The 15,092-nt window shown below is 32.0% G+C and overlaps 1 long non-coding RNA gene across 1 annotated transcript; it reads left to right on the top strand.

Annotated features, from left to right (window-relative positions):
• Window positions 1–10,310: 10,310 nt before the first annotated feature.
• Window positions 10,311–13,908, top strand: LOC143574730 (uncharacterized). The gene is made up of 3 exons (XR_013142647.1): window positions 10,311–10,436; window positions 12,383–12,555; window positions 13,472–13,908. It is a non-coding gene; the product is annotated as an uncharacterized LOC143574730 (long non-coding RNA).
• The last annotated feature ends 1,184 nt before the right edge of the window (window positions 13,909–15,092 follow it).

Genomic DNA, 15,092 nt, shown 5'->3' with positions numbered 1-15,092 from the left:
TAAAGTAATATTAAAACACAAAACAACCAAGGTGACATGTATTTGTCGCCTCCCCCCCTTGGACGCTCATTTGGAGCCTGAGGGCGGTGTTCCTCTCCAAAAATAGCCCTTATCGCCCATTTTGCAGCCCCACTACACATGGCTTAAAGGTAACTGGCCCAAACTTGCTACCTCCATAAAACATGTTGCTCATGGCCCAAACGCGACTCAGGTGGAATCTTCAAATAACCTACTGACGTCGGCTGTCGTGATCTACTAAAAAACAATTAATTAAGGACTTAAATACCTATAACTAGTACGGGTAAGTAAGGTCGTCTCCACAAGGACTCAAGGAAAGTGCTAATTTAATATGAATAAATTAATTAATTAACTAAGGCGGACAGACGATGTCAAGCAGTTTGTAGAAAAAGATTAATTAAAACTAAATGATTACTTAAAAAGATTTGTAAACAATATTAATTAAAGAGCATTCATTCTAGGTTCGGGTTATGTGTTCCATACGTCAATCACAGATTCTCTAGTCTTTGGTTTTACAATAATTGCCAGTCCTATGGTTTGATTTATGATGACAAGCGATACCTTAACCGAATTGTTGACACAAATGAACCCGGACACCACAATTACCAATTCTATGTCTAGGATAATTAACTCAATGATAAGGTTTGATGATTATAGTTCAAGGACACAAGAGCCTAACGCTAAATGTTGATGAACAACCAAACAAACGTTACACAAATCAATAATCACAAACACAACCTTTAATCAACCAAATAACTAATTAAGCAAGACAAATCATATAAATTCAATCAAGCTATAACCATTAAGCATTAGAATCTGATCAAAACAGTACTTCACACAAAACCTTAGCCTAGAACGAACACACACGATTAGCCGGACATCGACATAATCGTTAAAGTACTTATCTTGATGAACATAAGATCTTAGGACAAACCGGAAGCTTTGGAATGATGGAAAATCGCCCTAGAACTCCTCTTTTACCTCTGGAAGTCGTCTATATCCGAAATAGGGTCGAAAAATCGTTTATATAGTGAAAACCCTAACTTTTGCCGACATTGAGCATCTTCACGTATCGCGAAGTTGCATGTCCTGCATCTTCGCGATACAAGAAGATGCAACTGACTTCATATTCGAATTCCCCTCGTCGCGAAACATGAAATTCATATATTATGGATTCCGTAACTCATTTTCTAGGCCAAGCTATGCCCGTTTTACTAAAACACACTTTCCTGGTAATCCATGTTATTCAGTTTTCGCTTCAGCTTCATGTTTCTCATCCAATCCTTTCCCGAATCCTTCTTAACCCTCAATACATGTTTCCCCATGCTTCCATCATCTCGAGGCTTGCTTAATCTTCATCTGGATGGCTCTGAATTAGCTCGTTTACGCTCCTTAACTTCCAATGTCCTGAAAACACATAACAACGCTTGAAGTACCAATGTTCATTCAATTATTTAACTAAAATTAACTAATTAATATATAAAATAAACTAACTTTTACCCAACCATCACCTACCACAAACAATTAAAATCGATTGGACGTGCCAATGAATCACAATGCTAAAAACAAACTGGTTAGTCCAAATCTTCATACTAAAAATTCTTTTGCTGTTTTAGTCCAAATTACGGGTTAGAGAAAGACGTTAAACCCATAGATACCATGAAACAAAAACTTGCCTGCCAGTTGATAAATTGCTCTGTTGGTCTAAAGCCCAAAAAAATTACTTTAGTGGTTTGGAAATGGCTGAGGGGGAAACAGTTGAAGGGGTGTCAAATGCAAGCTCAGATGAAGAAAATTCGTACGGTAGTTATAAAGAAGAGGAGGAAATAGAAGACATTGAAGTGGAGGAAGAAACAGATGTCATTTGATGTCTCATGATATAATGAATTTGTTTGCTTAGTATGGTTTCTTGTTTGGTTTCTTTTTTGTGGCCTTCGCCCTCTTTGGCTAATGTGGGGATGGACTAGCATGTAACATCAAAATTTTCATTCGCTTTTAACAACATTTTGCCAAGGACAATGCCGTTTTACAAAATAATAATAATAACGCTAACTTTCGTTTCCTTTATGATTCAGCTAACGTTAACAATATCGTATATTTTTACCCAACATCTACTTTTTTACTAAATCTAACAAATATAATGTTTATTACCATATCTTGACAAACAAACACACAATCACGCGACTAATATTTAAACACGGTTGTTCGACTCTTTGACCGTATAACAAGAAAAATCAAACCACACAAAACAATCGATTACAATGTTCCCTTTTAAACAAAACACATACTTTAGCTATTATAATTTAAAGCACTTTCAAATAGATAAGCGCCTATCTCATAAACAACTATATTAACAGAAAGCAAACTTTATTTAAAACTCTCTTTATTTATCTTGAACCCACTTTCAACCCGATTATGATTGAATTACAACAATATGTTGACAAGTTTTTTCAAGTTTAGAAATAAAATAAATGCTCGTTAATTGAAATTATCTACATGTTTTAAATTTGGTTCATTTTGTATTATTTTATTAATCAAACATCAAAAACACCTATAAGTAGAACATATTTATATGGTTTATACCATATCCGTGAAACCCGTCTAACCCAAAACCATATTACCTATAAAAGAGTCGAACCTTAATCTTAGAAAATCACCTATAATCAATACTAGAGGTTGATAGGTCTGGGCAGGTCCATAATTGGATTAGCCGTTCGACTTACTTTGATAATTGTCACGGTCAGACATACTTCGTTGACGACTACGTTTGCATGTCATCGTCGATTCAAATTACAATTATTTGGGGATTTAAAGTTTATATAAATTATTCTTTTAGTTTTATTTAACATCTACTATTATAATAAACAAAAACCATTGTTATGCCACATAGCACCTAATTGTCCCATTTTTTTTTGCCAAGTGGCATTATTATTGTTCAAGTTTGAAAGTCAAAACTATCTAATTAAAACAACTAATAAATATTTTAAATATTTCATATTAATGATATATCTATAATTTTTTAGTAATAAATAAAGTAAAAAAAATTAGAAATAAACGAACGTATGTAGAACTTTTGAAACTCATGTTAGTGCGTGTAAATTTGTGTGATAAATTTTTGGTTTATTAGTGACCGATTCAGAAGGTGCACGATTCGTCTTTACTCTGAGCAATACGAAAATGGTTCATCTCATTTGATTATATTTTACTATTAATTCTATATAATAAGCTTTATATATATGTATTGATAACTTTTGTTAAAGTGACATAAATTAGCACTCACGGAGAATAGTAGATTGATGATGGTGCATATCAGTACTCTTTCTTTCGGATCTAATAATTATGTGCATTTTTTTTGTCACGTGTTAACTGATAGTGAAATTCATTGTGCTTATTCATTGTCACAAACTTGCATTAACTAGAGTTTCGGGCCAAGCTGATATAAAAATGAGTTGTTTTGATCCCTAAAATAAAGTGATGTTGTGATGAGTTTGTTTCCTAGATGATATGTTTATATTCATTTAGACATTGTGTTGTCAGTTATAGGCACACCACTCTTTTTTTTTAAATTTCAAATCTTGCAAGTTAAGACCATAAAGTATACTTCTATTATAAATGATAGGAAAATGGTTGTAATTATACCCGATTTTATATATATTATTGTAAGAAGTAAGATCATGAGCAGGATGTTCTAAATACTAATTTGCTTCTTTTAAGTTGGTTGTTTATTATTATGATTTGTTTGTGTTCTATCTTCTATGCAAGTATCTCAAAATTGTTTGATGTACGGGAGGAATGATGCTTTGGTTATCAGTGAGATACTTATTTTTTGTAAATAAAACCATTCCAACAGTTTTTTACTCTGATTTACATAATAGGTCACAACAAGTTCCACTTGAAACAAACCCAATTTTAGTATGACTTGGAACATTTCGGGCAAGTTCAACTTGTATTCGACCCTTTAAGTAAACGGGTTAAATTTGCTACTTGTGTTCTCTTATAACCGGCAAAACGGATGGGTTGTGTTAATCGGCGCAACGCATAAGAACCGGTTTAGTCGGTACGCGTTAGGGTCTAAGCTGGCTATTTTAAGAAAAATATTACTTTTGGTTCGAAACATGTTTTGTTTACAACTTTTTTGTTTTTACTTTTACACAAAATATAAAACTCACTATAACTGTTTAGTTTCTTATATGTTATGGTTGAGTAAAATGTGTCAAGATCATCTAAAATTAAAAGTTTAATAAGATGACATGTTTGAAACCAAAAAAAAAATTATGGTAAAATGCCTATAACTTTATTAGTATTACGCTTTCTTTGCCGATATTACCAAATATACAGCTGTCAGTGCTTCTAATTTTATAACCTAAGGCATGAATTAGAAAAAAAAAAAGACATGAAGTAAGCCACACAAGTTTATTTTTTGTTGGTTATGGATGATTAATAATTTAATATCATTTAACTCTCAATTTGAATCCTTTGGTAAATTTTTTCTACCGATATTGCAGTTACTTATTCAATAACAAGATATGCTGAAACTAACATATTTTAAAATTTTAAAGAAAAGTCAAATGACTATTTTCATTTGAAATTTAAACATCAAATTAAAATCATTAATTTGTATTTTAAAAGTTAATTCGGTAATAAAGTTGGAAAAAAATTATGTAAAAAGAACATTAAAGAAAATACTGACAAACATGTTTAAAATTGATAGAAATTTTCAATGGCATTCACACTCCTTCCACGCAATTAGCTAATCTACAATCTTGGACCACCAGAAGCTTAAATGAATAAAATTAAATTAATGTTACATAATATTTTTATGATATGTGTGTACACACACACACATATATATACACTAAATCAAAAAATGAAAACGTATATTTTGGGCTAGCAAGAACTAACAATGGATTTAATCGGAATAGACAATAATTCTAATGACCACCTAAATCAGTCACATTTAAGAGAATAATTGTAATCAACACCTAAATCAGCCATTCATTATTGGGAAGATGGAGCAATTACAGAAACTTCAACATGTCCATTCAACCTTGGATCTTTGATTTAGAACCTAAATAGAATAAACGATAATCAGATTAAACAATGGTCATTAAACTGGTAAAATAAAAGATAATCGGAATAATACTCAATAATACATGAGCTAACCTTAGAATAGAATAAATATTAAACTGCTTGAAATAAGAGCCCATTGCCGGAGTGTGGATGTAAAACACAAGAAAGAGGGAGAAAACTAAAAATGTTTATTAGGGTTTTTTTTATTAATGTTAATGAATATATAGTAGGAAAGAGATGAGTTGGCATACCTAAGGTAGGAAACATGTGACATGACATCTAGTTGGCGTCTAGGTGGATACCATACCCTGGAATGATGTCATGTGGAAACCTCGTATTGCTTTAATACAATAGTAAAATACCAATCAACGTTAGTTACTTGGCAGGTTAAAAGCATGCATGCACATCCCAAATCAGCCTAAAGCATTAAATACACTCCAATTCAAGTTTTTTATTTCAAGTTCAAAAGGAATGACATGATTGTAATTGGTACCTTAATGGTTAACATTGAATCATTTTCTTATTTAATTTCAATTATGCTGCCACAATCTCTGATCCTACTATCATACTGAACATGCTACATATCAATTTCATTTTGTCATACAAATTTTGATTTGAACTAATAATTATAAAATTATGATGCTAAAATCATAAGATAATATCATGTTATAAGTATGTTTATTCTTATTAAATACTCCTAAAATAAGCTACCAAATAAATTGAGTGTAGAAGACAGGTAAGTAGCCAAAAAGGCTAATCGATTGAGTTCTTAGCTTGCTGATACGTAATACTTTCCTGCTATCGAATGATCGATTGAGATGATCCTGGCTCAATTTGCTTATGGTTCCAATTGGTTTTACAAGAGTTTTTGGTTTCATCGTCAAATCATAGTGTAAAAAAACATTAAAAAAATGTTATTTTTATAGTAAAACTGATTCGACCAAACACCGACAACATTCTTGTTTCCAAGAAACCCACAATCAAGATACATTATGGTAATCGTTCAATTACGAATCGAGTCAAATTTCAAACTCTACCAATCCAAATCAGATTCTGAACGGTTAGGTTTAAAGTTATTGAGTTGAATAGGCTATTGATAACAAATGAAGATTGAGTATTGAACATAGATGATGATGTTCTTACCTGACACAATCGAGAATAGAGGATGAGGTGCTAGGCTTGCGATTGAGAAGGTCGGGTGAGTTGGGACTGTGCCGGTGACGTTGAACGTACGAATATAGAGAACAATTGATTTTAGAACCAGAGAGTGCAGGAGGCTAGGGTTTACAATCTTGGGATAGATAAACGTGAAGAGACTTGAAAAACGTGTGGATTGTTCCCGTTTTTTTAATCTAGGTATCAAGACCCGTGGATACTACCCATAACTGACGAATTTTATAGATTTATTTTCAAATGGAGCAATCTGGTGGCACGAAAAGAGGGTGGAGTGAAGCGAGGGCTCCAAATGTAGACAATTATATATATATAGATAGATAGATAATTACGCTTAAAATCACTACAATTTCTTTTTTTTTTCAATTAAAATATACATTTTATACTTTTATTACTACTACTATCATTTCTCTCTTTTTCATCCACAGCCACTTTTAGAAAATATTAAAATATTATACGGTGTGAACAGTGAAACCCCAAATTTAACTTTCTCGTATAGCATTTTATCTCTTCTTTACTCACAACCACTTATAAACATATCATATAATTTACAAATTTCTTTCTCCTTTTCAATTAAATAATACATTTTTATACTTTTATTATTATTATTATTATTATTATTATTTCTCTCTTCTTCACTCACAACCACTTTAAAAAAATATCAAAATATTATACGGTGTGAACAGTGAAACCCAAATTTAAATTTCTCGTATAGCATTTCCTATCTTCTCTACATGTACACCATCACATACTACTTATTACAAATACAAATAACTAAGCTACTGACTGATAATAATGTAAACAACTATTATGATGTATATCAAATGTTTGTTGTGACTTATGAGCAATACGTATTAATCTTCACAAACGGTTCTTTATATCCATAGTATCGGCAACAATTGTTTTTGTGAGCAATCCTTTTGTAAACACATTATTTCTTTAGTTGTGAAGAACAACTGATATCAGCTGTTTGGTCTTTGCCTCATCGTTTCTTTCAGGTTCAGCAATTATTTTAAATTGTGATGTTATCTAATAATAAATGTTGCGTGCATGTGATTAATGAAATTATATCGTGGTGTTATTTGTCCATATCTAAGCTAAAACATGCGATCGTAAATCCAGTTTGTCTATTAAAAATGGTCTTAAATTAACACTAAGTTTTGTGTAGAATTATTAAAGCTGGGTTATTAACGTTTTGAGAAGGATACGAAGACAATAGTCATATGATTAAAACTTTAAAAGGATATCTATACTTTGAAACATGGTCCAAATTCCCATTAACATGCATGCAAGTAAAAGAAAATAGTTTCTTATGAAAGCGAAAACATAGTAAATTACTAGATATCCGAACCTTTAAGATTTAAAATAACATATTAGAAAAACAAAATAAACAAATACATCAAACCAAATCAAGTTGTGGGTAACTCTTAGCCACGCGTATCAAGTTGTTATCAGAAAACGACTAAAAATATAAACAATAACTACAGCTCGTTATGAAAACCTTAACCGTCAAAATATAGACTCAAACCGACTTACTACAAAACCATTACATACTTTGGAAATTATTTATGATGCATTTTTTTTGTTGTTGTTAGCTCCTATATTCCTAGAGAAGAACTCTCGTGCATCCTCGACAAGCATCGACAAGATACCGATCGCTCTCATAAACAATATGATCAAGGTAGTAACCTCAAAACTTCTATGTATGACATATCAAACTAACTTTGAATGTTTTATCTATCTTCACTTACACAATATCTAGTTGCTTCCAACAAAGGAAAATCTTAAGTCTGATCCAGTATTGTTACTTTGTAAACAACTATGACAGCTACAAAAAAATTTATGAAAGAAAGTTTATTCATAAACACAAAGCACATAAGTAAGTAACTACAGATAAGATTTATTGGTAACTTGGTTATACATTCCATATCCACCATCTTGAAAGCTATATGATACTCATTTTCTACTAGTCTATCTCGTATTGTAAACAACTATGGCGGTTAAAAAGAAAATTCACAAGAGAAACTTTATTCATAAACACAAAACACAAAGGCAGATAAGTTATCATACGCTTTGTTTGTATACGTATTTGTTCTTTAAAGCTGTATGATACTCATGTTCATTAGTTAAGGTCATGTACGACCTTAATACTAATTTTACAAGACAAAACTTATAACCAACTTTTTAAAGACATCCTATCTGTTACGTCTTTTCAATAGATTCAATCATGGATGAGCTCGGTAGTCGGTATATACCGACACCAATCCTGAATTTTTAAAAAAATTGATACTGATACGGAAATTGCTCGGTTTAGTAGTACCACGGACAAATCTTCAGTAAAGTAAATAATGTTATACCGATCCCGAAACATAATTAGGTAAATTCAAACGATTTAACCCTTATATAAAAAATAAAAAAATTGGAAACAAATTGAAATGAAAGGGAAAATCGGATGTATAAAATAAAAAGGATGAGTTTTAAACCCTAACCCCCAAATTGAATTCAATCCACGTAACTGATTATTATTATTATATCATCTTCATGTAACTGAAATTCGTCATCATGATTTTCGAACGAAGAAGAAGAAGAAGAAGAAGAAGAAGAATGATTTGCTTTCGAACGCTATGGCGGTTCAGACAACCAACAGTTCGTCACAAGGTAGCCACAGCATACGCATTGTTTTGTTATCACCTGCTGCTTCTATTAGTTTTACTTATTATTATTATTATTATTATTATTATTAGTTATCATCTTCATGTAACTGAGATTCTATGTTCGTGTTCGTTCATTAAGGAAATGAATGTGTTCACGAACACAAATAAAATCGGTAGTCTAGAGATTGAGACCGATGTATGTATTCATCAATGTGAATAATGAAAGCCTGTAAGGGCGTGTTCGTGTTCGTTCATTTAACTTTAAACGGACACGAACACTTAATTGAAAAAATATTTATGTTCATGTCCGTTTATTTTAAAAATGAATATTTGTGGTCGTTCCTGTTCATTTGTTTAAAACCTAAACTATAACTGAACAAAGATAAACGAACGTAAATGAACAAATATACTGAACATATAAACACAAATTAACAAATATAAAACCTTTTAAGTAGATGACTCATCCAGATAGTATTTAACTATTTTCTATTAATACATAAACGAACATAGATAAACGAATGTTCATGATCATAAATGAACGAATGGAACATGTGTTCATGTTTGTTCCTTTAATGAAACGAACACAAATTAAACAAACGAACTTCCCGCCGAACTGTTCATGAACAGTTCACCGAACGTTCGGTTCGTTTACAGGCCTACACTTTATATATCTGATCATAGTCTGTATATATACATATACAGGGGCCATACATATATGAGTGTTTATGCCGCAATTTTCTACTTCAAATTGGTTGTGGGTAGTTTAGAACCAATAATATTATATGTTGTGAAAACCGCCTTCACTATTATATAGACCGACTAGAATGCGCAGCGCCTGTGTTTCTGTATGTCCAAGATTTACTTTTAAAACGCGCACATCGCTATACTAAAAAACATGAAAGAGGACTAGAGGAGATATAATGAGAAGAAAAGAAAGGAGTGGAGTGAGAGAAATGAATACGCTCCTATTCTTTTAATTGAAGCGCTAAGTACATGTGTTTTTGCGGTTCTCAACATAACATAGTACTGGTTTTGAAATGAATACGCTCCTATAAACACAGATATATAATTCTTTCGAAACACACACTATTATGTAAAAAAACAGTCCTTCAATTTACTTTTCATTATGGGAGGTGATTTATACATAACCCTTTTAAATCCTTACACCACGATTTTTTTTTTCTTATGAAAATAATACCATTACCTGTTGATAATGGTGCACTTGATTTGGTGGTGTGAGGGTATTATGGTAAAATGCAAAAGGTTGGTTTTGTGTACGACTATACGCATGTATGGATCAAAGAGAGTTACATGCAAATCACTTCCTCTTCTTTATGGAGACCAAATCTTTTAGATTAGTTTTTAAGTCTTCAGAATATTATTTTTAACCTATCCTCTTGACTTAATCAAGGTTCTAGAGTCTGGAAGCAACTGGTTATGTTGCTCGAGGGGAACAGTATATGATGCAACATTGTGAATGCAATGCCAGAACACTACTTGCCTTGCAGTTGTGCTAATGAGGTATTGTTTCTTAAACCTTTTAGCATCGTAACTTTTTCAGGGGACATATTTTGCTGTGTTGAGATTCTAGTATGGTGATTTATATTTTATATACGCAGAGGTATGGCCAATATATAACCAATTTTAAGTAGAGAGATATGAAAATTACATAGACATTTATGCCTATTGCTTTAAATGTGATACATAAAACGTTTTATTAACCGCCTCCTTTAGTCTCCCACTACATGCTATTATCTATGTACAACCTACAAGTGGTTGTTTTGTGCTTAAAACTGGTTATGTGTTGAAGATCTATGCTTAAAATTGGGTTCTCGCAGTTTTCTGCTAAAATATTTTGCTTAATTTCATTAAAGATAATGTGTTTGATCGTTTCTCTCTAAATTTATAAGAGAATGATAATTGATAAACAAGTCAGCCATTATTAGCGTGCCATCACTTGGTAAATGACTTGTCAAATCAACATATTCTTTGCTTTTTTTTACTTAATATCCCGCGTTTCTCTATTTTCTTGTAACTCTTTACATGCACATTATGCACTTACTGAGAAGTATATACACTGTTACATACATCTAGCAATTGAAAGATTTAATGGAATTTGAATATATGAATTTGAAGTCCATTCCTTAGCCTGTTTTGTTGAAAAATGGATGGCATTGGAAAGAATTGATTCCTTCATATTCCTCAACTCAAGGAATTATCCATAACATACGTTTATTCCACCGGCTCTTTTCGTCATAGGTACAGTAATTAATCTAGTCCCTAAATTTAATTAAAAACCTAATAATATAATTAGCAATTAAAATCATCCACCTAATATTAAAAATTTTAAAAACCTTATAATACGGTATACCATTAAAAAATCAAGTATATTTAGTTGTATGCTATATTAATTCTACTTGATTAAATAAGCTCAAATGGTAAAACAGAGTCCAAACAAGAAAAAAACAGCCCTAAACGAAAGAGAAAAGAAAGCCTGACAACATGGAAAAGAAGGCCAACAATAAGGAAAAGAAAGCCCAACAATAAGGAGAAGAAGCCCAGAGCAAAAAAATCGACACCTTTACACAGAATGTTTTTGCACTCTAGTTTCATCAGTTATCCATTCTGGAATACCCAAAAACTTACTTTCTTGCGTGCTGATGTATGATTTAGGAGGTAGTTTATTATATCAGTATAAACATCAAATTAGGCACTTAACTTACTTTCATGCATTTCATGGTATGCTTTATAATTATGATTGTTTAAACTTTAGATCATCTTTAATGTTGAGTTTTTTTATTTTCTATGCATCACGAAAGAGGTACATTTAGCTCATTGTTTATTTATCTCGGTCCTAAATCAAATTTTGATGACACTAATAAGACTAAAGATTATAGCAATTTCATGGAAGTGATGATTCAAGTCTAACAACATTGTAGGCATTGACTATTTTATAAAGTCATGTAGGAGTTTAATATACGGGACTATGTTGTCAAAAGCACTTCGGGCGTGCGCCTAATCATGTAGTAGTTAAATATAGGGGACTATGTCGTCAAAAGCCCTTTGGGTGCCTGCCTAGGCCTTCATGCGATGGCGAGGCGATGTGTGGGGAAACGCCTTGCTGCCTTCAGGCTCTCTGGCGACATTCGGGCAAAATTTTGGCCAAATCTTGAAGTTTTTTTAAGATTTCTGGGCAAGCCAGCTTGAAAAATCCAACAAATTACTTGGAATCAGCCTAAACTAACCCTAACAAGCCTAAAACATGTCTAAAACCCCAAAAATGGAATGTTTATGTTATGCGCCTTGCTTTTCTCGGGCCCTTGCTTTTAAAGAGCCTTGCGCCTAGGCCCAAGGCTAACCATATTTATCTTGAGTTATGGGACAAAAATATTTATTTGGAATACAATTTGAAATTTTTAGAAGAAAAGGTACCAATCTTTTGATATTTTATGTTTTGTCTTTTGTAGTGACAACCTGCAACTCCTTTTGGGACTTGGAGCTGGATTGATCTTGGCGGATTTCAATCTCAATAAAAATGAGAGATGCAGATGAAGGAATCTATCTATTCTTTCATGCTTGCAACATTAAAATGCATAACAAAATTCTACTATGGCATCCAATATTCCTTACAAGTTATTAGGTACCAAATTACAACTTGTTCTTTATAATGATCGCACTGCTGAATATCTTGTTAGTACAGATTCGACATTGAATAAGTGTGCGCCACTATGGCCCCCTTTTGTAGGAGAAGTTTAGGGTATTGTTGTCCATTTTATGGTACACGTTGGCATGAAGTATGGATGAAATTTCATGACACATCAAATTGGCAGTTGCAGGTTGCAAAGATTCTATCCACTGGTTCTTAAATTAATTTAGATTGAAACAATATTTAAGCATACTGTTTAAGACCTCTCAATTTCACTCCCTTAAGACTACGTTTTAATTTTTTTGAAATAGTAAGATTGCATCTATACTTCACACTCATAAGTATGCTATTTTTTTATTTCTAGTGGAGTCATTGGTTCAAAACTTCAAATACAATAGTAGGTAGAACTTATGAGATACCACGGTCATTGGTATCTAATAAGTTTTTATGCCCATTATATTTTAGTAGTATTTATTTTGTATGTTTTCTATTTTGGGTATAAGTTTTATACATCTTATCCTCCTCAGACCCTACCATAGCCTTGCTACTAGTGGGATTTACCGACTACGATGATGATAAGACCATATATGTAATAAATTTTGGGTGTAAGCTTTATACATTGATTGCAAGGAACAATTTCTCATTTTGAAACATTTTCATTGCTTATAGTTGACCCTCTAAAATAAGAAATTTTACGTTCTTGTGTATTCTAAAAATGAGATTCCATATTTGAAAATGAAATTTTACATTTTAAGTCTTTTGTAAACATGTTTACACTTGAAAACCCATGTTTGGGTTTATGATTTGACAATGTGGTTGGGTGTTCGAGTCCTTTAAAGTGAAAACCTCATTTTGGTGAGTGCTTTAAATAGCCCTCGTCACACAATCGACTTTATTCCTGCCTTTTTAGGGTTTGTATTTCATCAGCCCCTTCTCATCGCAGCGGTGCCACTGACCGTCTCTCTCTTCCATCTGCATCCAAGGTATACTGATTCTCCACTCTATGCATCTGTTGCCTGTGTTTGTTTTATTCTCTGTTGGGATTGTGTGTATGCTACATGATAGGATTTCTCTGAATCTATAAACCAATAGTTTTCTATAATCGAAACTATCGTTTAAATCGGAGGTAGAGATGGAAGTTTACTTATTGATCTGGTTTGTTGGATATTAATCCCCAAACAAGTGTTCAGTTGCACCTCATAAAAGAGTACTTTTATGGATTTTTTGCTAATTTAGTGTCAACATTTTTCAATGTGTATTGATTGTTGTAAAGATCTAGTGTAATTGTCAATTTTAATGAAAACGGATTAGTATTGATGTCAATCGCTTAATGTTTGAAGCGTAGTTCTTTTTAAAAATGGAGTCCTTATTTCTCATAAAGCTTTCATCTTTGGTAAATAAGTAAATTTATCTTTCTTTTCTCGCTCTACCAAATTAAAGTTTTCAATCATGTTGTAATTTTAACTTTGGAGCTAGAGTTTACATTTAATACATCAACATATGTAGTTCATTTAAGGTTTAAATTTCAAGTAAATTGATTAAAGGTTGGAATATCTGCAAATTTTGGTCCCCAAAACAATTATGCAGTTACTAACCCATCAATTGCATTTTGAAAACAGTTGATAAAAGAGAAATTGAAAATTAAATTATATTTAGCCAACTAGTCTATTCTTTATTTATAGAAGATAATATCAAGTTTATGGCCTTTCCAATACCTCTTTTCCTTGTCATCCTTTGATGTTTACACAGTTTTATAACTTCGGTATTATGGATATAAACATGGATGAAGACCAGAGTCTCACTAATGTGATGAAAATGTGAGTTTTCTTATTTTAAACTCAACAAGATAGACCTTATAATGTCCATCTCTGTTTTGACATTTTTATGGCGTGAGTCCTTTAAAGACAAAACTCATAAATTAATCTTTGTTTTTTGTTGATTCAGATCGTCAGAGTCTCTTTCCAAAAAGAGATCACACAAGGACTCAACTAAAAAGACCTCAAATGAAAAGAATGATCAGAGTCTCACTAATGTGATGAAAATGTGAGTTTTCTTATTTTAAACTCAACAAGATAGACCTTATAATGCCCATCTCTGTTTTGACATTTTTATGGTGTTAGTTCTTTAAAGACAAAACTCATAAATTAATCTTTGTTTTTTATTGATTCAGATCATCAGAGTCACCTTCCAAAAAGAGATCACACAAGGACTCAACTAAAAAGACCTCAAATGAAAAGAATGATCAGACCACTAATGTGATGAAAATGTGAGTTTTCTTATTTTAAACTCAACAAGATAGACCTTATAATGTCCATCTCTGTTTCGACATTTATATGGCGTGAGTCTTTTAAAGACAAAACTCATAATTAATCTTTGTTTTTGTTGATTCAGATCATCAGAGTCTCCTTCCAAAAAGAGATCACACAAGGACTCAACTAAAAAGACCTCAAATGAAAAGAATGATCAGAGTCTCACTAATGTGATGAAAATGTGAGTTTTCTTATTTTAAACTCAACAAGATAGACCTTATA

Source organism: Bidens hawaiensis, unplaced genomic scaffold, assembly GCF_021521415.1.
Source record: "Bidens hawaiensis isolate Kalapana, Puna unplaced genomic scaffold, B.hawaiensis_p1.1 tig00001412_1, whole genome shotgun sequence".
Lineage (NCBI taxonomy): Eukaryota > Viridiplantae > Streptophyta > Magnoliopsida > Asterales > Asteraceae > Bidens > Bidens hawaiensis.
This window is presented reverse-complemented; position numbering and strand designations above follow the sequence as displayed.